General features: G+C 42.6%; 3 non-coding genes across 3 annotated transcripts; all 3 read right to left on the bottom strand.

Annotated features, from left to right (window-relative positions):
• Window positions 1-11,055: 11,055 nt before the first annotated feature.
• TRNAA-AGC (transfer RNA alanine (anticodon AGC)) lies at window positions 11,056-11,128 on the bottom strand. Its single transcript has one exon. It is a non-coding gene; the product is annotated as a tRNA-Ala (tRNA).
• Window positions 11,129-20,006: 8,878 nt separating this feature from the next.
• Window positions 20,007-20,079, bottom strand: TRNAA-AGC (transfer RNA alanine (anticodon AGC)). The gene has a single exon. It is a non-coding gene; the product is annotated as a tRNA-Ala (tRNA).
• A 4,974-nt stretch (window positions 20,080-25,053) lies between these two features.
• Window positions 25,054-25,126, bottom strand: TRNAA-AGC (transfer RNA alanine (anticodon AGC)). Its single transcript has one exon. It is a non-coding gene; the product is annotated as a tRNA-Ala (tRNA).
• Window positions 25,127-26,918: the final 1,792 nt, after the last annotated feature.

Genomic DNA, 26,918 nt, shown 5'->3' with positions numbered 1-26,918 from the left:
GGGCGAGGTACTGGTCACACTCCCCAGTTGTATCCCCGACCCAAAGTCTCACGCTCCAGGACACTACCCTTGAGGCGGTAGATATGGGATCCCTCGCAGAGTCCGAGGGAAAAACCAACCCTGGAGAGTAAACAGATTGAGAAGAAGAAAAAGAAGGTGCTGACAGAAATACAAAGCCGCATGGAAAATACAGGTACTGTTTGTGGTGGAATAGGAAGTCTTACTCATTCAAGCAACTAAACACTCGATGGTTATTTAACAAAGATGCCACCATCCTCCAATCTTTTTTTTTTCTCTTCACAATTTGCTTTACGTCGCACCGACACAGATAGGTCTTATGGCGACGATGGGAAAGGGAGGGGATAGGAGCAGGATGGAAGCGGCCGTGGTCTTAATTAAGGTACAGCCCCAGCATTTGCCTGATGCGAAAACGGGAAACCACGGAAAACCACCTTCAGGGCTGCCGACAGTGGGGCTCGAGCCCACTATCTCTCGGGTGTAAGCTCACGGCTGCGCGACTCTAACCGCACGGCCAACTTGCACGGTTGTGGAAATGGAGAACCACGGACAACCATATTCAGGTTCACTGCTGCCGACAGTGGGGGTCGAACCCACTATCTCCCAGATGCAAGCTCACAGCTGCGCGGCCCTAACCACATGGCAAACTCACCCAGTTTCTCCCAATCTACCAACGGAAAGATTTCTATATTTTCTCAGAAACACGAATAGAGCAAGTGCTGGCATCTCGCATGAATACATTTAGGAAAATTAAGCGTTGATATTTGTTCTGATTTTATCATGTACTGTAGTTACCAAACAAGTAAATGTAACCAGCCACATTTAATAAGAATAAAGCGATATTTCTGTACTAGTCACAAAGGCTAAACATTAAAGGCTTCCACTATTCGTACCCTCTTTCCTAAACTGAATAGAGCGGTTACCTGTATGCCTGGCCAGTTTTTCCCCAAGCCATACATCTGGTATTTATTTATGCTGTATGTTGAGCGAGTCACAAGGTAATGTGCATTCCCAGAAAATAACATACCATTTTTTTTTTCACCTTCCCAAATTGGAATCGATCCCACATTCCTCCAGGTGAAACACACTTGTACCACCTCGGCTGGACCGACCCCAATTGGGACCAGTAAGCCGTAAACATTTCAAGGAATTCATCACGTATCGTATTAATGTTTCCTTGTAAATGGCATATATTTACCCTACATTACTTCCCCCACCCCCCATGGCCTAACAGCCCCGAAGGGTCATGGTCTACCAAGGGACCGTTGCTCAGCCCGAAGGCATGCAGACTACGAGGTGACGTGTGGTTAGCACGATGAATCCTCTCGGCCGTTATTCTTGGCATTTTAGACTGGGGCCACCATCTCACCGTCAGATAGCTCCTGAGTTGAAATCATGTAGGCTTAGCGGACCTTGAATCAGCCCTCAAATTCAGGTAAAATCCCTGACCTGGCCGAGAATAGAACCCGGGGCCTCCGTGTAAGAGGCAGGCATGCTATGTTACTCTGTTATATTTATCACACCAATTATTAGAAGCTACAAAAATGTCAAATCACGACCTATCTTCATTCTTATAACTGAGAGATTGTGGATAGTGCCCGACTCGTTGCCTGAATGGTCAGCGTACTGGCCTTCGGTTCAGAGGGTCGCGGGTTCGATTCCCGGCCGCGTTGGGGATTTTAACCAAAATTGGTTAATTCCAATGACTCGGGGGCTGGGTGCGTGTGGCGTATTCAGCATTAGAAATCATCCTAGGTAGGGCCCTCATCTTCTCAGACATGCAGGTCGCCTAATAGGCCGTCTTCGAGAAAAAGACCCTCACAAGGCCTCTCCGGAGGCCATACGCCATTATATTGAATTCTTCTCATTTAAATCATAATTAATAATCCTCACAAAATACTTTCTTCAACAGCCATCTAATATGAACAATGTCAGGTACTTCTAAGCGAGAAAAACTGCAGAAAGATTTGATAGCTGCCCCTATTACGGAATCGAAAGTTCGGCCACCTAATCAATTCATATGAACAATATTTATTTTATATGATGTTTGGATTAAGCAGGGATTGAGTCATAACTCAAGATTAAAATTTCCACCATCAGGCAGAGTCTTTTTCAGATTTTATTTGAAAAAAAAAAAACACATGGTACTTCAAGTTAGGGCGAACAAATGGTATCTAAAAATCGCCAATTAATTTTTCAACTCAGATTTCGCTATGGTCTGGATAATGGTGTCCGGGATTTTGTATATTCTTAAGAAGTTCAGCGTCTTCTCAGGAATTGTCCCTCTAGCGGCAGTTAAGGCCAATGACTTCCCATTTTGTAATTTTATACTTATTTCCGAGATCATCAATGCATGGTTCATATATGGCCTTTTTCCCTTACACACTAAAAATCGAGGCTGTTATTTATTTTCCTCGAACCTTATAGTGCCGTCAATCACCACACCCATGCCTTTAGCCCGGTTGATGACAACAATATGAGCTCGTCTTGTGGATCCATCTGTGGAAAAACATCCTACTTCTTCATAGATCTCCAAATGTTGTTGTTTACGGAGGCTTCCAGCATTCAATGTGCGAACTGTATTGTGCTGATTGATTCTCACCAGCTCTCCTTACGACAGAACACTAATACCTGAGGCAAGGTTTCGAACTCGTCACATCTTCTGCAACGGGATGAATTAAGGCTCCTTCCAGGGAGAGATCGAACAGTTCAATTTAATTGCAAATATTTATATGCTGAATGAAAGCCTCCTGTTGAGCTTTGAAAATTCCAAGTCCTCTAAGACTGCGTGGTGCGTAAATCATTGCATCTGGGGTATCAAAATATTTTACAAGTAAACGTAAACAGACATATTTGATACGTTTAATCAGACAGATAGGACTGTATTGCCAATATTCTCGAACTATGGCTTTTATTAGTTTGTTATGAACTTCAGTATTTCATTTCATGGCACCTTATAGAAATAGCCCCTTTGCGTAAATATAACGTACCACCTCTTACATAGAGACTACGGGTTCAATTCCAGTCTTGTCCAAGAATGATTGTCCTGGGCTGAGTGTTGGAAGTAAGTCGGCCTCGTAAGACCAACCGAGGAGTTCTCTGGTACGTGAGACAGTGGACCCGGCCATTAAAGCCAAGTAATAAAAGTTTACGATATCGTCCCGCTGACGAACGTTACACTCCGTTACCCGTACGCCATCCGACAGAACATCAGTACACTTGTTACGGTAAGGCTGTGAATTGGTAGTTGTGCTACCGGCTTGTTTTTCGTTTATACGGTTTTTTAAACATGCTATAATCTTGTTCCAGGTACTTTTTTATACCAATGTGACTAATGTACAGCCAATGCTATAGATAACCCTCAAAGGGATAAACCAAGTTTCTTAACTAGTGCTAGAGATATTTACAACTAGCTGGTGTACCCGTGCTTCGCTACGAGATTCTACACTGTATACAGAATTCCAGAAGAAGTCGTGTACGCATTGTGAATAAGAATTTATTAAATTGCTTAATAGCATAGGTATTTAAAAATTAAATTTTAGGCGCCTTCCCCTGAACTAACCTTTTATCTAGAACGAATAAAATGAGTTATAGCCTACACTGTCGTGCTTTATTCCCCGATTTTATATACCAATTTTCATTACATTCTGTTCACCCATTTTCTCGTGGCTCGGCATTGATATGGACTTGGCAACAAAAATCCGCCTTCAAAACAGATCATCATCTCTCTCTTAACAGTACTTGGTCAAGGTCTGTCTGACAACATTCTCAGCCATCTCAGTTTCATGACCGCGTCCACTATCTTCCATATCAGCCAGGTCAACAGAAGGTCACACGAAGTTGAGTGAAATTTATTCCAGCCCTCAGGTCATAATTAAAATTCTTGGACTAACTAAGAATCGCCCCACACACTCTCCCGCTTTACCACGTGGCTCCAATATACGCCAGCAGAAATAATGGACCTATATATGGAGCTCGCCGTATATGCTCAACTTTGCGTGATCAATTCTATTACTATTTAAATGTGCTTAAATGTGAGAAAACCGAGTTGGTAGACTTTTGGCATGTAAATGAAATTAATTTGCAGCAAACGTTAGACATTCGGGCGTATTTTCAATCGATAACACATGATTTTTTAAACGCTTAAGATCGTCGTTAAGACTTCTTCAAAAGAAATGTCAGCAGATCATCAGGCTCTGCCACGTAATTTTGAAAACTGGTAAGAGGGCTGGAACGAGGTCCACTCAGCCTCGGGAGGAGTGCAGGTGTTTCGCCTCGTTGCGTTTTGTTTACGGCCGGTTATGTGCAACCATTTCCTTATTTTAATTAAGGCCATGTAGTATGGGCAATTATGCCCCCCCTGTATATTCGGTAACTGTTTCTACGTCTTGGTTCCCTTTAGAAACGGTGCTTAATATTATTGAAATTGTGTAGTAATTGATGAATACTCTAAAGTGAAGTCACCCGATGGGTTTTCTAGTGTAAGTTCTGTGTATCAAAGGAAACTGACTGCCTTTGCAAGGCTTAACTATGATATTTCGGAGCTCACACTCCTGAGTAGAGTATCTTCTTGGAGCAAATCATGCTTTTGTAAAATATTGTACCTGCAAAGAGCAATAATGCTCTTTTCTATGTAAATTAACTGTCTGGTAAGTATCACAAATTTTTGTACCTGATTTTCGGACTTCTAATTCCCTGATATTGTTAGAGCTGACGAGCTGTTCTATTTGTTTGTTATTTTAACAAAAGGAAACAAATAAAATTTCCAAATTTGTTGTGTTCAGTTCTGTTCTAGTTAATTCCTTGTCCAGGCGCTTCTTATACCTCTGTGAACCACGGAAACTCCGTAACAAGTGGTATCAGAGCGTGGTTGAATGGGCCTGAACAATGAACTTTTGACTATTTTATCGAAATTTTGGTTTTGAACAATAGAAATGTTTCGGTTTTCCTATTTTTCAAAATGTTGTTAAAATTTTATTCATCATGTCTGGCCCCAGAGATGTGTTTGCTCCTTGGTATTTACGCAAAGGAAAGCTTATTCATGAATTAGCAATCAGAAAGGTTCAGTCTGGTGGCACGGTTGGGACAAATGCGTCTAGATTAAAGGATTCTTTAGATCTACCTATTGGTATTCCTGTTTATGGAGAGAAGAAAGTTGTGAGGCTTTATACACGATCACCACCAATATTGGGTGAAGCTGATTCCTGCTCGTGGTGCTCCTGCATGGGTAGTTGGAAATGAACTTCCGTTACTGAACTGACCATCAGAATTCCAGAAGCATTATTCAAGTACTATCTGAAATGATTCATTCTAGTAGGGAAATGCTCTTATCAGAGCCCAATTTAACAATTATTTCTCTTAACATTGAAGGACTTTTCTTCTTGTAAAGAAGGTATTTTACATGAAATATGCCTAAAACATAGTTGTGATGATTTATGTACACAAGAAACTCACAGGGATGTTAATCAACGACGTCCTAAAAACCATGGAATGAGATTGGCAGTCGAACGTCCTCATGACCAGTATGGAAGTGCGATCTTCACTAAATCAGATATAAGGATTACTGCAACCTCCATCACGGATGAAAATGACATACAAGTTATTGCGATCATTTTTTCCATTTATAAACCCCCAAAGGTAAGCTTTTCATTCAGACAACCTGTTAATCTGAATTTGTAGAAAGTGTCGATCTTCGTGGGTGATTTCAACATCCACAGCATTATATGGGGTTATCCGCATGATGATGAGGATGAAGAAGCTGTTATGTGTTGGGCAGAATCACACCAACTGTCCCTCAGTCATGACAACAAACTTCCTTCATCCTTCAACGGTGGAAGGTGGAAACGTGGGTATAATCCAGACCTTACTTTTGTGACTGCCCAACATTGCGTTAAATCTGTCTGCCTTCCTATTACTGACACACAACATCGTCCCATAATGTGCCAGATATAATTTCAAAAAGGCAAACTGGGAATGTTTCACTTCCTCTTTAGATAAAAATATGAGTATGATCAGTCCCATACCAGACGCATATGACCAATTTATTGATGCCATTTGATTGTGTTCTTAAGGAGCCATACCAAGAGGATGCAGAACTAATTACATACAAGGTCTTTGCCAGGAACCATCTGTCCTACTGAAAAACTACTTCGATTTGTATGAAAGGGATCCTTTTAGTGCTGAAACTATTGCAAGCGGACAACAACTTATATATGATATATCAGAGACTAAACGAGAACAGTGGTTAAAATTGATGGAAGAGCTTAACATGGATAGGAGTAATCAGAAGGCCTGGAGGCTACTCAGGCGTCTCAGTAATGATCCTAATAAAGCATCATCTCTTTGTAATGTATCTGCAAACCAAATTGCTCACCAACTCGTCCAAAATGACAAGTCTGTAAACTCCAGTTCTAAAACAAAAGTGGATGTTACTAAAACAAAATTCATACCAGAGACCAGTATGCTTTCTAATCCCTTTACCATGTCAGAACTGAATGAGACTATAAATATCACTAAAAATGGAAAGGCTCCTGGTGTAGATGAAATCTGTATTCAACAAATCAAGAATTTTGGACCTTTTACTAGAGAACGGGTACTAAATCTTCTTAACAATTGCATTCGAACATGCAGAATACCCAAAATTTGGAGGAAATCTAGAGTTATAGCATCCCTCAAACCAGGAAAAGATCCACATGATCCTCAAAATTACAGACCAGTTTTCTTGCTCTGTCATTTATTCAAGATCTTAGAACGAATGATTCTGGTAAGGCTTACAAAAATAGTTGAACCACTTTTGATCTCAGAACAAGCTAGTTTTAGAATAGGGAAGAACTGTACATCACAAATCCTCCATTTGACCAAATATATTGAAGATGGTTTTGAAAATCGGAAAATAACTGATGCAGTCTTCATCGACCTAACTGCGGCCTATGACACAGTTAGTCACCAAATTCTCTTGCGTAAACTTTATAAGATGACAAAGGACAACAAGCTGACTGAATTTCTTCGATGTCTTCTTGAAAATTGAAGATTCTTTGTAGATTTCCAAGGGTGACATAGTCGCTGGAAGAACCTCAGGATGGCCTATCCTGAGGTAGTGTTTTGTCTCCAATATTATTTCATACTGTATTTACAGGAATAGGGGCTGCCTGGCCGAGGTAGTAAAGGCATGGGTTCGAATCCCCGACAGGAAGTCGTAAAATTTAAGAAACGAGATTTCCACTTCCGGAGGTGCATATGGCCCTGAGGTTCACTCAGCCAACACCAAAAATTAGTAGCAGGTTAATTCCTGGGGGCAAAGGTGGCCTGGCGTAGAGCTAACCACTCTACCCCATCACGTGCCGCGATTAACAATGGTGGAAGCCTTTACCTTCCACTCCTCCAAGGGCCTTCATGGCCTGTACGGAGGTGACTGTGTTTTTTCTGTATTTACACGAATTATCAACCCTTGCCAAAAGGAACAAAAAACTTTATTTATGCAAATGATCGAGCTATTGTCACCCAGGGTGATCATTTTGAGAGTGTTGAACGGAGACTAATCGAAGCCTTAGATGAACTGAGTTCATACTACAGAGAAAACCATATAACGCCTAACACCTCAAAGACGCAAGTTTGCACTTTCACTTAAAGAATGTGCAGACAAGAAGAAAACTGAAGATATTCTGGGAAGGTGCTCTCTTGGGTAATTGATCAACACCTAAATATCTAGGGGTAACTCTGGATCGTGCACTCACGTATGAACAACATTGTGTTAACACGAAACACAAAGTATCTACGCGAAATTCCATTCTTCGCAAGTTATACGGTACCAGCTGGGGAACGCAAGCTCAAACAATGAGAACTAGTGCTTTAGCACTGAGCTACTCTGCATCAGAACATGCATGCTCTGTTTGGTATCGATCGTATCATGCCAAACAGGCAGACATTGTTTTAAATGAAACTTGACGGCTTATAATTGGTTGTCTAAGATCTACACCTTTTGACGAGGTATATTGCTTGGCTGGCATTGCTCCCCCAGATGTCAGACGTGAAGTAGCTGCCAAACATGAAAAATCTATACTAGACATTTCCCAAACATATCCGTTACATGATTATCAACCCGCTCAACAACGATTGAAATCGAGGAGAAGTTTTCTTCATTCTACTGAGTGCCTTTCAGAGTCACCTCAATCATCAAGACTAACTTCCTGGAGACCCAGAAACCTCCATCTCAATAGATGGATAGATCCATCTGAAACTCTTCCAGCCGGTTATGAAGAGTCGTGGTCTACATGGGAGTCTGAACAGGCTGCGGTCTGGGGTCGGTCGATCTAAGAACAATATGAAGAAGTGGGGTCTATCTGAGGAGTCAACCGTCTGTGCCTGCGGAGATGAACAAACCATGGCGCACCTACTTAATTGCAACTCCTGCCCTCTCGTTTGCACCATACAAGATTTGGTGAAGGCCACACCAAATTGTCGAGATCTTGCCGAATTCTGGTCCGATATGATATAATTATTACTTGAATGTACATCTAGTATGTTTTCACCAGTTAGGCTTATCTAATTATTTCTCGTTCTTAATTAATAATTTATATGATATATTGCTTCTGATACGAATAAATAAAATAAACCACCAATATTGCTGACCTTGCATCTGTTGTTAGCTTTTTGAAGGAGCTGACCCCTCCGGTAACCAACTTAAACGTGTTGACGCTACGCTGTTTCACTTTTAAAATAGAATGGGGGATCTGTTGTCTTATAAACTGAGCGAATAACGTTCCAGTATGGCTAACTCCTTGTGTCAACCTATTTCTGAGCTGTCTAGTACAGTGACCCAATTGTTGTCTGGGTTTGCTAGTGGGAAGAGTGACTATGTTGCCCCATTAACTATGAATACGGAAGTGGACCCTAATTAGTCTTCAGATAATGGGGAAACGGTCGATCAACAACAAGCTTCTGCCCCATCTGAAGAGATAGTGTCCGCAATCCACAACACCTTCCACCGTTCTTCATTAATAATGCCGCTTTAGAATCACCTCACGCTCCGGCTGCCTTCTCCGGTAGTATCCGCAGGCTTTCGCAGCTTACCCCATCCTTTAGCCATGTTGTAATGACGTCATTTCTTTCTTAAGATTTCTTGTGGAATTCCAGGACCATACTTTGGTGTTTGCCCTGTCGCACTCCCAAATTTTACAAATAATCTGTCCCTACACCGTTGGTGTTTTAGCAAACAAAATAGTTAGAGGTACATCAGAATGAAATTTCATTGAAGTTTTCCATGCACACTTGTTGGCTAATTTTACTCTGCGAGAGCCCTGTCATCATTAATTCAGAAACATTATTTCAGAGTTCAAAGCCTAGATGAAAATGTAGCTGATTTCGTTCAGGATATTAAGTTCTGTACTAGGGTATTTGCTCTTCACTGTTTTCAAGATCAAATAGTACAGACCATTATTGAAGGAATTTCTCCATCTTATCCTTCATATTTGAGTTTTGTTCCCCGTCCTCAAACATTTAAGGAACTTGAAACAATGACTGTTTCTGAGGAGGGGGTGAAATATGCCGAAACACTTAGAGTTGCGCGCGACCCGCCACCTTCTTCTAATGTTTCTCGGCCACCCCCTCGTAAAATTTTCACTACCTACAAATGATGTGCTTGTGGGTCTGAGGACCATTTAAGGAATAAGTGCCCTCTTTTAAATACCAATAAATCTAAAAATGGATTTCCTGCATCTTCAGTCTGTTTTAAATGTGGTTCATTTACACACTTAGCAAAGAATTGTAACTTACCGAATAGTACACATTCTTGTTCTACCTCTGGTAACAACAGCAACAGAATTTGACTAGAGTGCCCGACTGAGTCCTTTTCCCAGTCAGTGTCTCCAGGCTCAGCCCAGTTTAAATCTGATGATACAATTTCACGTTCTTAGGAAGAAAGACCGTCTTAAACTTTCTTTGAAGGTTGTAAAGAATGCTTGAAAATTGCTTCTGATGCTCCAGGATTTGTGCCCTTCCTAACAAAAAAGCAACGAACTTGGCACTGACCTCTTAGATTCCGGAAGTATTGTATCCGTCCGCCTCTGTGGTGTAGTGGTTAGCGTGATTAGCTGCCACCCCCGGAGGCCCGGGTTCGATTCGCGGCTCTACCACGAAATTTGAAAAGTGGTACGAGGGCTGGGACGGGATCCACTCAGCCTAGGGAGGTCAACTGAGTACTCGAAGTGGTTTTCCGTGGTTTCCCACTTCACCTCCAGGCGAATGCCGGGATGGTACCTAACTTAAGGCCACGGCCGCTTCCTTCCCTCATCCTTGCCTAGCCCTTCCAATCTTCCCATCCCCCTACAAGGCCCCTGTTCACCATAGCAGGTGAGGCCGCCTGGGCGAGGTACTGGTCATACTCCCCATTTGTATCCCCCGACCAAGAGTCTGAAGCTCCAGGACACTGCCCTTGTGGCGGTAGAGGTGGGATCCCTCGCTGAGTCCGAGGGAAAAGCCGAACCTGGAGGGTAAACAGATGATGATGATGATGATGATGATTATTATTATTATTATTATTTTGCTATTTGCTTTACGAGCACCGACACAATGCAATGCGTCTTATGGCGACGACATTCATTAATCATTGCCCAAGAGAGGTATTGCTTAGCGTGATCCCCGGAGGCTCGGATTTAATTCCCGGCTCTGCCACGAAACTTGAAAAGTGTACGAGGGCTGGAACTGAGTCCACTCAACCTCTGGAGGTCAACTGAGTAGAGGAGGGTTCGATTCCCTCCTCAGCCATCCTCGAAGTGGTTTTCCGCGGATATCCACTGGTAAAAGCCAGGATGGTACCTAACTTAAGGCCATGGCTCTTGAGGCGGTGGAAGTGGGACCCCTCCCTTGCTGAGTCTGAGAGAAAACCAACTCTGGTTGACAAATGGATTAAAAAATAAATAAGGACTGACAGAGAGTTTATTATTATTATTATTATTATTATTATTATTTACCATCTTCTGCGTCTAGAAAATGAACGTTATCTCATTTACTTCTGTGTACAGGGTGGAGAAGAAAAAATACTGGAGGCGCCGGGTATCGATCCCGGTACCTCTCACATGCTAAGCGAGCGCTCTACCATCTGAGCTACGCCCCCAGATACCAAAAACGTTCTTAACTGCTTGTTTTTACTGTCACAGTAAACATATAGTGTTTGCAGTTACTCCCAGAGAGCGTGTTGCTGTTGGCACATAATAAACTGGATCAAGTGGACAGCAGACCTCGAGTGACCGCGACTTTCACTGCCGATGTTAAGGAGTGATAAGGTTGTCGGGGACGTAGGGCTGCTGTTGATATTCATAAATTAGATTTTGAACCATTCATCTAATTCATTAGCAGTATCTTTCTAGGATATATTTACTTCTTCAAGGATTACGTTTTAACAATAAGAATTGTAATAAAGAGTTCATATTTATTTCTTTTCGTCATTCTTAATATGCTTACCCTCCAGAGTTGGTTTTTCCCTCACTCAACGAGGGATCCCACCTCTACCGCCTCAAGGGCAATGTCCTGGAGCGTGAGACTTTGGGTGGGGATACAACTGGGTTGGGGGATCAGTAGCTCACCCATGTGACCTCAGCTGCTATGCTGAAAGGGGATTTGTGGGGGTGTGGTGGGCGGTTGGAAATGATAAGCAATGAAGATGGAATTAAGTGGCTGTGGGCTTAAAGTTAAGTACCATCCTGGGATTTGACTGGATGATAAGTGGGAAACCACTCACAGGATGGCTAAGGTAGGAATCAAAACCCCCTACACTCAGTTGTGACCTTCCGAGTCTGAGTGGACCCCGTTCCAGCCCTCGTACCACTTTTCAAATTTCGTGGTAGAGCCAGGAATCGAACCGGGGGTGGCAGCTATTCACTCTAACCACTACACCACTGAGGCGGATGCCTACTAAGAATTTTGTAATTGTTCCCTCAGCCCAAACGCAATTCCCCGAACTTTTCCTTTCGCTTTTGTTTTCTTACGTCGCACCGGCAGACTCGTCTTTTGGGGTGATGGCATAGCGAAGGGATAGAATTGGGAAGGATTTTACCACGGCCTTAATCAAGGTACAGCCTCAGCATTGGCCTCGTGTGAAAATAGGAATGAATGCGAAAACGTATTCAGAGCTGCCGACAGTGGGGCTCGAATCCACCATCTCTGGAATGCAAGCTCACAGCTCAATGGCCCAAACCGTGTGGCCAACTTCTTCGGTTCCTTTAACTCTATATTCCAACTCGTTGAGGTAAGCAACCGTTGGTTCACAAATTTCCCTCTGCAAATTAACTTTATTTTATATATATTACTATTAATAACATTATTGGCCGATACCCGTCAAGAGATGACGGTCAATGGTTCAATCCTCAGCCCTAAGGCTGGTTGGATCCTCCACAGGTGTGCCATAAGCTGTCATAGATGGCTTAGGCATCACTGAAGAGGCGTACTAGGGAAATGAGGAGTGAGATAGTTTCCCGTTGCTTTCCCCACCAAGCCAGAAGTGATTGCATATCAGTCTGCCATGTCGACTGAAATGCATGCTCCAACCGACCCTATGAGCAATGTTTCCACACCATTCATAGCAGGGACTGGCTGCACAAGGAATGGCATTACTAGCATCGCTCAAACCTCAGTCACTTTCATATTGACAAAGCCAAGGATAAGACAGAGACAGATCTAGCCTATACTAGAAGACATAGTGCACTGTAAACGCGTTGTACCGTCAGAAAATGCATACGATCAATAGGGTAAATTTTGTTTTTTAAGGATTTTGTTATAAACGACATTCCTCGTATTTTATAGGCCTATGTTACAAACTTCCTTTACGTCCCACCGACACAGATAGGCAGTATTCGGGAGGAAGTAGGTTCGAACTCCACTGTCGGCAGCCCTGAAGATGGTTTTCCGTGGTTTACCATTTTCACACCAGGCAAATGGTGGGGCTGTACCTTAATTAAGGCCACGGCCGCTTCCTTCCCAGTCCTAGCCTTTCCCTGTCCCATCGTCGCCATAAGACATATCTGTGTCGGTGCGACGTAAAGCCAATAACAAAAGAAAACACACAGATGTCTTTACGGCGACAATGGGACAGGAATGGATTCGCATTGGGAAAGAAGTGGCTGTGGCCTTAATTATGGTACAACATCAGCATTTGTCTGGTGTGAAAATGTGAAACCACGGAAAACCATCTTCAGGGCAAACCCTCTATATGCAAGCTGATAGCTATGTGACCCACACCACACAGCCACTTGCTCGATGTATTCCTTGTACATTTACCTGTTGACACTGTTACAACTTTAAAATATCGCTCTTGTGACATTGCAACATTTAACTGGCCATGGCTAAAAACTGGCCGAGGTAAATAAATAGTGACCCTCATGACCCTTGAGGTTAATTGATCGTGATACAAAATGCCAAGCGAATTGGAAATTGATGCATCTTGAAACAAAAATTGAAGTGTTTCGTCGGATGTCATGAATTAAGTTCGAGGGATTACAGCCCTCTGTCCAGTTTTATCTCCTTTTGTTATTTCCAAATGTAAACAATTATCGTGCATTCTTCTTAGAATTAGGCTCTTATTTGATTCCGTTTAGGAGCCGTTCGGAAACATCCCGATTTCTGAAAATAGAATACGTGGAGACATTAATTTCAAGGAATTCAAGAATTATGCAGGAACCTGACGTAGTTAGCTTTCATCTTCAGTATTAATCTGTTGACGCTAGTGTATGGTTTTTAATTACCGGATATAAGACCAATGACTTTCAAACTAATATTATCTGTTACCGTGATTTGGTGGATCAGCAGAGGTGAAAGAAGGTGCTGGGATGAATAGGTCTCAATATACGAAATTAAAGTTAATTTAAAATTTAACAAGGTTATATTTTCTTTTCAAGATCAAGAAATAACAAATGTAACAGGCACACAGTAGCCTAGCAACAAAATAAGAATGTACAATTACAGTTTATTAATATATATTGGGCTTCGAGTTCCAAAACACAATCCCTGAGCAATGAGCCCAACTTTAGTTTTACATAAGGTTTAACAAAGGGGCAGAAAACCCCAATCATGCCCAGGAGCACTCGCTCCTTATTACTCAGAAAAGCCTGCTCGAGGCACACAGAAACCAAATTTCAAAAGAGCAACCCGCTCTTAAAGTTCAAGCCTATCAAAGGCCACACCAAACTCGACTTTTAAGCTGACCTCCAAGCACATGAAAACAGGGGTAAAAATACCCAACCTACTGAGGCCTATTCAGTAAAGAAGCAGGTTAATTACATGGCCTCCAAAATACCAACTTGAGAGGAGGCGAAACTGCACTCCTAATACATTTCTTTAAAACCTATTTGGCACTAGGCCACTTATGCAAGGGCTAATCCCATACTACGGAGGTGACACGATTGGAAAAGTTATGACATTACGAGTATAACGGAAACTGTTATAAAAACGTAGTCACCTCAAAACAAAATGAATGGGAGCTCGAGAGGGTTAGGCACTCTCTATCCCAATTTGTAGTTTAAAGAGACAGAATTTATGCCAAGAGTCTATTACATTTTAGAGGAAAGTTACATGGTAAAAGGTATCGAACCTGCCCCATAGGGTTAAACTGCTGAGCTAGCAAGAAAAGAAGTTATTAAAAGGCCATTACCTTATTGATGAACCGCTGCCCGAAGAAAGAGGCGCTTCCCGCCCCCTGCTACATAATTTACACAATGATAGATGTTACTGAAGTGGCGAGGAGACCAGAAAATCAGCAGTTTATATACCCTCCCGGAAGATTCGAGACGTTTCATGAATGATTACAACCCGCCCACAAAATTGTATTGGCTAACAACGAAAACCACTACACCAGATGAGGAAGAAACAATTATTGGTGGAAAATTAATGAGAGAAATTCAAGGATTGGTTAAATTCAAAACAAGCGGAAAGAGAAGGGTTATACTGCCAACCCAAACAAATGACTGAAAGAAATTTAACAAAGAACAAACTTATGAACACAAAATTTCTCCAAAAAGACAGTTCTTTCACTTCGCACTAGGGTGCACAATTGTAGTCCTTCAGTAGTGCCATCTAGAAGAGAATGTTCACACTTCTTACTACAGGGAAAACAAAAATAAATCGGAAAAGACACAGTTCAGAACTCTTCAAAATTTATAGTAATGACATCTTCTGAGAAATCTTAGCATTAATGTAGAAGTTAAAGTTCAAGCTTCCTCCAGTAGAGGAGTTTCAACTGGCGCAATGTTTGAATTAGCGGCGCGGAGGTGTACCGCCCGGTACATTATCAATGGCAACTTTCGATAAAGTTATGACATCCCTCGCAGAAGTGACCTTTTTGCTATTAATTGCAATCATGACATCATCATGCGCTAAAATTCTGGTTGGTAGTTCGTCAACGTCTAGAGACGGGTAGTCGCCACTACCGATATCTTGTGGTTTTTCCTGCATATTTTTATGTAACCGACGTATTTTGAAGAAGTGTCAAAGAGGTGGGTATTTAATACAAGTACAGATAAATCATTGTTTGGCGATAAGCATGTGGCAAACCGGCCAACCATTTATGAAATCTTCCCCAATAACAATAGTTTTCCCACCAGAAGGAATGGAAAGTTGTTACCTATGATATACGTATTTTAAAAGACGATTCACACATATTAATGAATGACTATTTGCCACTAAGGCTTAATCCCATATCGAGCCGTGCTGAATTTAATTTCAACTAAGACACCCAGCACTCATTTGCATTTCGAGAAATTTTGAATGAAATGTGCACTGTTCAAGAAAGACGTCTGAGCATGCGTACCAATCCACTTCCACCTCCCCAATCGTGCCCTGCTACTCAGCGCTCTTACGGTTTCGGCGGTCTTAAAGGTATTGTTGAGCGCTTTAGCGAATCAGAATGCTACATTTTTCTTTTAAAATTTAAAAATATATGGCAAGAAATTGTTATGCTTTTAATGATTATCCGCAAATGTACAGGCTGAGATTTATCGTCAGAATGCTTCACGATGTCAATCGGTTCAACCATTCTGTCAAAATCACTGCTAAAACCATCAGCCTGGTGTTTGAAACATATAGATTACTAGCAAGATACCCGTGCTTCGCTACGGTATTATACAGAAATTTATAATTGAAAGCTTAACGTTTTATATATAATCCTCCGAAATTCGCGATCTGACTCGTTTTCTGAGAGAATAAGCCAAAATTCGCGATCTGACTCGTTTTCTGAGAGATTACGGCAATGTTCCGCACATTTTTCAGTCTTTCTTTCCAGCAATCGATTTCGTACTTCCCGGGCTAAGTCCAGGTATTCCACGCGGTCAGTTGGGTCCCTAAATCTTTGCCATCTTTTCCTATAAGCATTTTTAGTATGGATCAAATCCTGAAGGAGATACGCCGTGGTGTCGTCTTGGGTGCCTTGGCGGTACTGAACCCGCGGCTGGACTGTATTAGTAGTCATTACCAGGCCAGGACCCGTTTCCAGCGTGGTCCGCACAATTTGACGACGGACCATTCATAAAATGTTATTATTATTATTATTATTATTATTATTATTATTATTATTATTATTATTATTATTATTATTATTATTATTTGTTTTAGATGTTCTGGACCCTACAGCAAGATGCAAGACGGCTACTTGGCGGTAAATTACATCTGCTGCCATTGTCGTTGTCAATGTGACCAGCACGATTGCCGCGCGTAGGCAAGTGTGCGGGAATTCTGGCGATACAAATGACATATTTCCGTGCATTATTGACCTTATTATAGAGGTGAACAATTAGACGGTCAATCTCATTCCTATTGTTTATTTCAAATGTGTTTAAATTTGTATTTATAGGCCAGGAGATTCTATTGTAATCTAAGAACGTTCTCCGAAGGAACAGATGGCTGTTGAAATCGAACCCAGCAAAGATTAAAAATGATCGGTTTATGATCAGAATAAGTACATCGAAAATCTACAGCCTTTTTCCAGTCACTCGACAGGGTCAGGAATTGAATGAATAAAGCCCCATCTAGCGGCGACAATAGGAATTGTGCCGGCTGCCGAACCACTCCTCTGGAGCAATGATCGATGAATGACAAATGAAATGAAATATTGAACAGTGTTGTTGGAATGAAAGATGACAGGGAAAACCAGAGTATCCGGAGAAGAACCTGTCTCGTCTCCGTTTGGTCCAGCACGAATGTCACATGGAGTGACCGGGATTTGAACAACGGAACCCAGCTCTGAGAGGCCAGCACGCTGCCGCCTGAGCAACGGAGGCTCCTTATAAGTACATTATGAACAGTAAAATCAATTGGTCTCACCTCCTTTTACACCCCACCACCGTTAAATTCATATCCCCCCCAAAAAAATTAAAAGAAGGCGTGTTTCTTTATGTTTAAAGGAGATTCCAAACACAAATGTTCACGTCTAATACCTTCAGTTTTGAGATATAAGCATCCCCATAAAAATAATTAACTTTCGTTCACTTCCTTTCACACTCCCCCCCCAAGTGAATTTTCCGGAACAAATTACTTGTTTCTTTAATAGTAAAGGATCTTCTAAATACCAATTATCACGACTCGAACTTCTTCAGTTTTTTATTTATGTGTCCTCGTGAAAGGAATTCAACTCCTTTTCACTCCCGCCCCGCAAGATGGTTCCCGCCCCCCCCCCCCCAAACGCGTTTTTCTTTGTTTGTAAAGGAAATCCAAATACCAATTTTCACGTCTGTAACAACTTTATTTTTCGTAGATGTATGTATTCTCATACAATTAAGTCATGTAATTTTTCAATTCTTTCACCCGCCCCCCTTCATTGGATTTTCCAAAATACGTGTTTCTTTACATTTAAAGCATATTCCAAATATCAAATTTCACGTCTGTAACATCTTCATTTTTGAGATATCAGTAGCCTAATTAAAAGAAGTCAACACCATTTTCAGTCACTTTAACCCCCCCCCTCCACCCAAGTGGTATTTCCGAAAACAAAAAATACACATTTCTTTATTTTTAATTCAGATAAATATACCATTTTTAAATTCTGTAACATGTTAAGTTTTTTTTATATATTCTGTAGAAATTCTCATTTTAAAATTTCACCCCTTTTTATTTCCTCTAAAGGGGAGTTTACAAAAACAAATCACCTATGTTTCTTTACATTTACAGGAAATTACAAATACCCACTTTTTACGTCTGTAACATTTTACGTTTCTCAGATATTCTGTAGATATAGTCTTTCCAAAAATTCACCCCAAATTGTCTCTCCTATTTAACCGCCATTAATTGGATTTTCCAAAGAAAACGTGTTTCTTTATTTTTAAAGGAGATCCCACATACAAATTTTCAGTTCTGTATTACCTTCACTTTCTAAGATATATGTATCCTCATTAAAGGCATTCAACCCTTTTACACCCCTCCTGTTGTGATTTAAAGAAAACAAAAGTAGGTGTTCCTTTATTTTTAAAGGAGGTTCTAATACCAATTTTTACATCTATAAACTTTAAACGTTTTTTGATATAGATACACTCATTTTAAAAATCCACCCCCTTTTCACTCCCCCCCATTAATTGGATTATCCAAAAAGAAAAATACATGTTTCTTTATTCTTAAAGGAGATCTCAAACACCAATTTTCAGGTCTGTAATATCTTCAGGTTCTGAAATATAAGTAGCCACATTAAAGGCATTCAACCTATTTTTCTCCCTTTTCCTTCCTTCCTATTGGAATTTTCCGAAAACAAAAAGATACGTGTTTCTTTATTTTTAAAGGAGATTCTAAATACCAAATTTTACATCTATAAACTTCAAAAGTTTTGAGATATAGATACACTCATTTTAAAAATTCACCCCCTTTTCACCCCCCCCCATTATTTGGATTTTCCAAAAACCAAAAAATACCTGTTTCTTTATTTTTAAAGGAGATACCAAACACCAATTTTCAGAGCTGTAGTATCTGCAGTTTCCGAGATATAAGTATCCTCATTAAATGCATTCAACCCAGTTTTCACCCCTTTTCACCCTTCCTATTGGAATGTTCCGAAAACAAAAAATACGTGCTGCTTTATTTTTGATGAAGATTCTAAATATCAATTTTTACATCTGTAAACTTTAAGAGTTTTGAGATATAGATACACTCACTTTAAAAATTCACCCCCCTTTTCACCCTCCCATTTATTGGATTTTCCAAAAACAAAAAATACTTGTTTCTTTATTTTTAAAAGAGATCAAAAGTACCAATTTTCAGATCTGTAATATCTTCAATTACTGAGATATAAGTATACTCATTAAAGGCATTTAAACATTTTTCACCCCTTTTCACCCCTCCTATTGGGATTATACGAAAACAAAAGAATACGTGTTTCTTTGTTTTTTAATGAAGAATCTAAATACCAATTTTTACATCTGTAAACTTGAAAAGTTTTGAGATATAGATGCACTCATTTAAAAAATTAAGCCCCCTTTTCACCCTCCCATTAATTGGATTTTCCAAAAACAAAAAAATACGTGTTTCTTTATTTTTAAAAGAGATCAAAAGTACCAATTTTCAGGTCTGTAATATCTTCAGTTTCTGAGATATAAGCACCGGTATCCTGATTAAAGGCATTCAACCCCTTTTTCACTGTTTTTCACCCCTCCTATTGGGATTTTCTGAAAACAAAATAATACGTATTTCCTTATTTTTAAAGAAGATTCTAAATACTAATTTTTACATCTGTAAACTTTTAAAGTTTTGAAATATAGATACACTCATTTTAAAATTTCAACCCCCTTTTCACTCCCTTAGCGAAGGAATATCCAAAAATCCTCTCTTAGCGAGCACCTACATCTTAATATGAACGTATTCCCAAAATTTCATTTCTTTATGTCCAGTAGTTTTGGCTCGGCGATGATGAATCAGTCAGTCAGTCAGTCAATCAGGACAAGTTACTTTATATATATAGATTTACGATATTCTTCGGCTAGAAAATGAACTTTAACTTTATTCTGTGTATAGCGCGGAGGAAAACTTTCTGGAGGCGCCGGGTATCGATCCCGGTACCTCTCACATGCTAAGCGAGCGCTCTACCATCTGAGCTACGCCCCCAGATACGAAAGACTTTCTTAACTGCTTGTTTTTACTGTCACAGTAAACATATAGTGTTTGCAGTTACTCCCAGAGAGCGTGTTGCTGTTGGCACATAATAAACTGGATCAAGTGGACAGCAGACCTCGCGAGACCGCGACTTTCACTGCCGATGTTAAGGAGTGATAAGGTTGTTCTTATGGCTTGAGCATGGCTCCTGTTGATGTTCAAAAGAGTTAGATTTTGATTTTAAATTAGAAAAAGATTGTGTCCGCCTCTGTGGTGTAGTGGTTAGTGTGATTAGCTGCCACCCCCGGAGTCCCGGGTCCGATTCCCGGCTCTGCCACGAAATTTGAAAAGTGGTACGAGGGCTGGAATGGGGTCCACTCAGCCTCGGGAGGTCAACTGAGTAGAGGTGAGTTCGATTCTCAACTCAGCCCTCCTGGAAATGGTTTCCCGTGGTTTCCCTCTTCTCCTCCAGGCAAATGCCGAGGTGGTACCTAAATTAAGGCCACAGCCGCTTCCTTCCCTCTTCCTACTGGTCATCCTCCCCAGTTGTATCCTCGACCCAGAGTCTGAAGCTCCAGGACGCTGCCCTTGAGATGGTAGAGGTGGGATCCCTCGCTGAGTCCGAAGGAAAACCGAACCTGGAGGGTAAACCGATAAAGAAGAAGAAAAAGGAGAACGATTGTTTCATGATATCTCATTCATTAAGAATTACTTCTTCAGGAGTTCTTTTTTCAATTATTCATTTTTTATCCTTCTTTCTTTCTTAATCATTTTACCTTCCAGGGCTGGTTTATCCCTCGGACTAAGCGAGGGCTTCCAACTCTACCGCCTCAAAGTTAGTGTCCTCTAGCGTGAGGCACTGGATCGGGGAATACAACTGGGGAGGATTACCCGTACCCCTCCCAGGGTGCCTCACCTGCTATGCTGAACAGGGGGCTCGTGGTGGATGGGAAGATTGGAAGCGATAGACAAGGAAAAGGGAAGGAAGCGTCCGTGCCCTTATATTAGGTACCATCCCGGCATTTGCCTGGAGGAGAAGTGGGGAACCACGGAAAACTACTTCTAGGATGGCTGAGGGGGGAATCGAACCCATCTCTACTCAATTGACCTCCCGAGGCTGAGTGGACCCCGTTCCAGCCCTCGTACCACTTTTCAAATTTCGTGGCAGAGCCTAGAATCGAACCGGTGTTGGCAGCTATTCACTCTAACCACTACACCAGATAGGCAAACTGCGTCCGCTTTGTCCAGCACAAATCTCGCATGGAGTGACCGGGATTTGAACCACGGAACCAAGCGGTGAGGCCGGTGCGCTGCCGCCTGAGCCACGGAGGCTCTCGATATTCATGTCACTATTTAAACGTTTAGGGAATACAAGGATTTCGCTATACCAGCAATGAAACCTGAAGCGTATTTTCTTTCAATTAACTGAATTTTATATTTTATTGAGATAGATAATAATTAAAAAGAAATAGTAATATATCAGTCATTGTGCTTGTTTACGCCCATGACATAGGAAGCCATTTTTCGTTCAGTTCGTGATATCCGGGAGTGTTTGTGGGTGTGTTGCGATGTCCTGCCGTGCGGGCACTGAACTCAAATAAGGGATCAGATCATTTCACTGATCACGCATAGCTGTGTCAAAGAGCAATGCTTTCTCCAAGAAATGGAACCGCCAACGTCATCGACAAGCAACTTTTACTAGAATTACCCGGTGTTCTACAAATGCACAAGTCTATCGACATGACATGCAGAGCCTCCGTGTCTCAGGCGGCTGGGTTCCGTGATTCAAATCTCCGTCACTCCATGTGAAATTTGTGCTGGACAAAGCGAACGCGGGACAGGTTTTTCTTGAGGTACTTCCAGCAACACTCTCCAATATAATTTAATTTCATCTGTCATTTATTAATCATTGCCCCAGAGGAGTGCGAGAGGATTCGGCAGCCAGCACAATTCCCGCTGTCGCCGCTAGATGGGGGCTTCATCCATTCCATTCCTGACCCGGTCGAATGACTGTAAACAGTCTGTGGATTTTCATCGACATGACATGTACTACAGATGGGACTCTCAAGAACATAACAGGGCTTTCGAACAACTTCGAGTCACCTGTAGTAATCTCAAACATCTTCAAGCGGGTGATTGTGGACGAATATCCTTCTCAGGAATATGAATCCTTCTTCCCTCTGCAGTAGAAGACGATTCTCAGTCAAGAAGCCGATGCCGACTATTATTGAAGCCACCATCATGGTTGGACATGCAGCGGGCGAAGTAGAACTTATTCCTCGGATTCAAATCATCCCTTCCGATATCTTCTTCTTAATCTGTGTACCGTCCAGGGTTGGCTCGTCCCTCGGACTCAGCGAGGGATTTCTCCTCTACCGGCTCAATGGCAATGACAATGAAATGGCACATGGCTCTTAGTGCCGGGAGTGTCCGAGGAAATGGTCAGCTGGCCAGGTGGAGGTCTTTCGATTTGACGCCCGTATCAACCTGCGCGTCATGATGAGGATGAAAGGGCGATGAAGACAACACATACACCCAGCCCCCGTGCCAGCGAAATTAACCTATGACGGTTAAATTTCCTGACCCTGTCGGGAATCGAACCCGGACCCCTGTGATTGAAGGCCAGCACGCTAACCATTTAGCCATGAAGCAGTGTCCTGAAATGCAAGACTCTGGGTAGGGTTATTCAACTGGGGAGGAGGGCCAGTACCTCGCTCAGGCGGCCTCACCTGCTATGCTGAACAGGGGCCTTGTAGGGGGATGGGAAGATCGGAAGGGGTAGGCAAGAAAGAGGGAACGAAGCGCCCGTGGCCTTAAGTTAGGTAGCAAACCAAACCAAACCCCATGGCACTACAGCCTTTGAAGGGCCTTGGCCTACCAAGCGACCGCTGCTCAGCCCGAAGGCCTGCAGATTACTAGGTGTCGTGTGGTCAGCACGACAAATTCTCACGGACGTCATTCTTGTCTTTCTAGGCGGGGCCGCTATCGCACCGTCAGATAGCTCCTCAATTCTAATCACGTATGCTGAGTGGATTTCGAACCAGCCCTCAGGTTCAGGTAAAAATCCCTGACCTGGCCGGGAATGGAACCCGGGGCCTCCGGGTAACAGGCAGGCATGCTACCCCTACACCACGGGGCCGACCGCTAAGTTAGGTACCACCCCAGCAATTGGCTGGAGTAGAAGTGGGGAAACCACGAGAAAACCTCTTCGAGGATGGCCTCCAAGGTGGGAATCGAAATTCCCTCTATTTAGTTGACCTCGCGAGGCTGAGTGGACCCGTTTCAGCCCTCGTACCACTTTTTATATTTGATGGCAGAGCCGGGAACTGAACCCGGTGATCCGGAGGTGGCAACTAATCATACTAACCACTACAACACAGAGGCGGACTTAAAATCATCTAACGGTTCAATTAATACACGCGAGTGAAACCGTGTGTACATGCTAGTACATACATAAAATGTTCAGTGCTATGTGTTTTTTTCTTGAGGAAAAACTCGAGAATTCCTTTCAAGGATCCACTTGTTTCAGCACATGTAATGCAAAACAATATTAAAAGTCTTACTTGATCAATTTGTTAATTCTGGCCAAATACTTGTTATGGCGAGGGTCATTTTGTGACTACTACTAGGTAAGGGTTATTCTGCCCGAAGGCAGGTCCGAACCTCCGCAGAGGTGTTCCTGAGCCGGAGTTTACGTACGGTAGGATGGCCAGTTCCTTTCCGCTCCTCCATTCCCTTACCCCCACCAACAGCGCGTGGCAACCCATCCAACTCCTGACCACGCCCAATGTTGTTTAACTTCGGAGATCTCACGGGATCCGGTGTTTCAACACGGCTACGGCCGTTGGCTGACTACTGCTAAATTGTCTCTATTCCTTCCCTGAAGGCGAAGCCGGGCCTCCAAATGACGGTAACGCCGTCTTTCAGGCCAGGAGATTTGTATCGAAGGAAGTGTGTGGAGAAGGTGAGAGGGTTGGCGGCTGTAGCCTATACTAGAGACTGTCTTGATATTCGCGAATTGAAACTCCTACTGTAGAATACATTAGCATTTAGAGGGATATACGTTTCGTATCACTCGTTAGAATGTATTTCTAAATACATTAGAGCAGAATAATTGGAGTAGGTCTACTTTCATCTTTCAGTCACTGTATGGCCCGGGTGAGTTAACGGTGCCGTTAGGAACGCGCAGCTGTGAGTTTGCATCCGGGAGATAGTGGGTTCGAACCCCACTGTCGCCAGCCCTGAAGATGGTTTTCCGTAGTTTCCAATTTTCACACATAAAGCAAGTAGTTAAAAAAGTCACAGCATGGAACACACAAGAAGAACTTTGAATGATCACTCAACGTAGAGTATTTACTTTATGTCAACCTTGCAAGTTGCTTTTACGTCGCACCGACACAGATAGGTCTTATGGCGACGATGAAACAGGAAAGGCCTAGGAGTGGGAAGTAAGCGGCCGTGGCCTGAATTAAGGTATACCGCAGCATTTACCTGGTGTGAAAATGGAAACCACGGAAAACCATCTTCAGGGCTGCCGACAGTGGGGTTGGAACCCACTATCTCCCGAATACTGGATACTGGCCGCACTTAAGCGACTGCAGCTACCGAGCTCGGTTATGTCATCCGATGATCAAACATTGTTTTACATAACTCTCAGAAATATCTCTCTCTTTCCAGTTTCAACCAGTTCAGGAATGGAATGAATGATGCCCCCATCTAGGGGCGATGATAGAAACTGTGCCGGCTGCCGAAGCCTGTCCCACTCCCTGGGATCAATGGCTACTGATGAAATGCTATTGGAGAATGTTGCTGGAATGAACCGACCTGTTACGCCTCCGCATTGTTCAGCACAAATCTCACATGGAGTGACCGGGATATGAACCACAGAACCCAGAGGAGAGAGGCCGGCGCACTGTCGCCTGAGCCACGGAGGCACTCTACATAGCCCCCATAACTACAGTATGGAGGTCCTGAAATATCATCTACTGGAGGCGCTGGGTATCGAACCCGGTACCTCTCACATGCTAAGCGAGCGCTCTACCATCTGAGCTACGCCCCCAGTATCTGAAATTGCTGTCTTTACTGTTATAGTTATCTAATAGTTCTCTCAGCTACTTCCAGAGAGCGTGTGTCTGTTGTCATATAATAAACTTGGTCAGGTGTACACCAGACATCGCGTGACCAATACTTTCACTATCGTTATTGAGGGAGGTCAGGTTGCTGTTGAGACTTGAGCAAGGTCGAAGACGTCCGCTTCACTGGTAACATTCATCAGTGTAAAGACTGGGGGTAAAGTTCTTTAAAGACTTGACTGCAAAACTTCCGTATTGGGTATCCAAATTCTCTAGTAGAAACAATGGTGTCCGCCTCTGTGATGTAGTGGTTAGTGTGATTAGCTGCCAACCCACCCCTCCACCACTTCCTCCACCCAAAGGCCCGGGTTTGTTTCCCGGCTCTGCCACAAAATTTTAAAAATGGTACAAGGACTGGAACGGGGTCCTCTCAGCCTCGGGAGGTCAAATGAGTAGTGGAGGGTTCGATTCCCACCTCAACCATCCTCAAAGTGGTTTCCCGTGGTTTCCAGGCAAATGTCAGAAGGTACCTAACTTAAGGCCACGGCCGCTTCCATACCTCTTCCTTGCCTGTCTCTTTAAATCTTCCTATCCCCCCCCCCCACAAGGCACTTGTTCAGCATAGCAGATGAGGCCGTCTGGGCGAGATACTGGTCCTCCTCCCCAGTTGTATCCGTGTGCGAAAGGCTCACGCTCCAGGACCCTGCCCTTGAGGTGGTAGAGGGGGGATCCCTCGCTGAGTCTAGGGGAAAAACGAACCCTGGAGGGTAAACTGATGAAGTAATACAAGGATGAGTAGTAGCATTCAATCCGGGAACGTTCTTTTATTTTTTTTAAGTCGCATCGACACAGATAGGTCTTACGGGGACGATGGGATAGGAAAGGCCTACGAGTTCGGAAAGAAGTGGCCGTGGCCTTAATTAAGGTACAGCCCAAGTATTTTCTTGGTGTGAGAATGGGAAACCACGGAAACCTATCATTAGTGCTGCCAACAGTGGGGTTCGAACCCACTAGCTCCCGGATGCAAGCTCACAGCTGCGCGGCCCTAACCGCAAGGCCAACTCGCCTGGAAATCCGATATCTTTATGACTTAGTATGTACCTTCATTTTCTATGCATCCATTATTCAAACTCACCTTGCAATTATAAATAGCCTGTAATATGCCATAAAGGGCAATGGCCTCTTTCAAGTGCTGGAGTGCGGCTAGTTTGGGCAATCCAACGTAACCATTCCGGAAAATTTCGGCCTATCTTTCTTAGAACTTTCTTGACTACTCTCTTCTAGTCCTTTCTCAATTCATTTGTTGGGCACTATCTTCTGAGAATCATCTTCAGCTCGTCTTCTGTCAGTTTACATTCCTTCGTCCGATTCGATGGTCGCAGACGGCGAATGTGTGGGGTCATCTGTTCAGTACGTCCTCGCTGTGTGTTCGACCCACCTCCGTTTAAGACAACTTGCTGCGTCACCACGTCCGGAATTCTTGTCTATTTCCTCACTTCCACGTTCCTTATTCTACCTCAGATTATCCTCTTTATTTATCGCTGGCTTATCTTCTATGGTTCTCCGTCTCTTTGTGTTAAGAGTTATGCCAGTGAGCCGTAGAAAAAAGCTGGAAAGATCCATTTTCATAACTTCTTTTTTTATATAAGAGGAGGCCCTACTGAAATTTTGGCCAAAAATAGAAAGTTAACGATTTTTTTATTTTTTGCGTAAATTTTCTCATTGGACCCTCCCTCACGTCCTACATTAGGTTCTATACCTCTCCTGTAATTTTCAAGG

The sequence above is a fragment of the Anabrus simplex genome, chromosome 4, assembly GCF_040414725.1.
Source record: "Anabrus simplex isolate iqAnaSimp1 chromosome 4, ASM4041472v1, whole genome shotgun sequence".
NCBI lineage: Eukaryota > Metazoa > Arthropoda > Insecta > Orthoptera > Tettigoniidae > Anabrus > Anabrus simplex.
The sequence above is the reverse complement of the archived record's forward strand: the minus strand, read 5'-3'. Positions and strand labels throughout refer to the sequence as shown.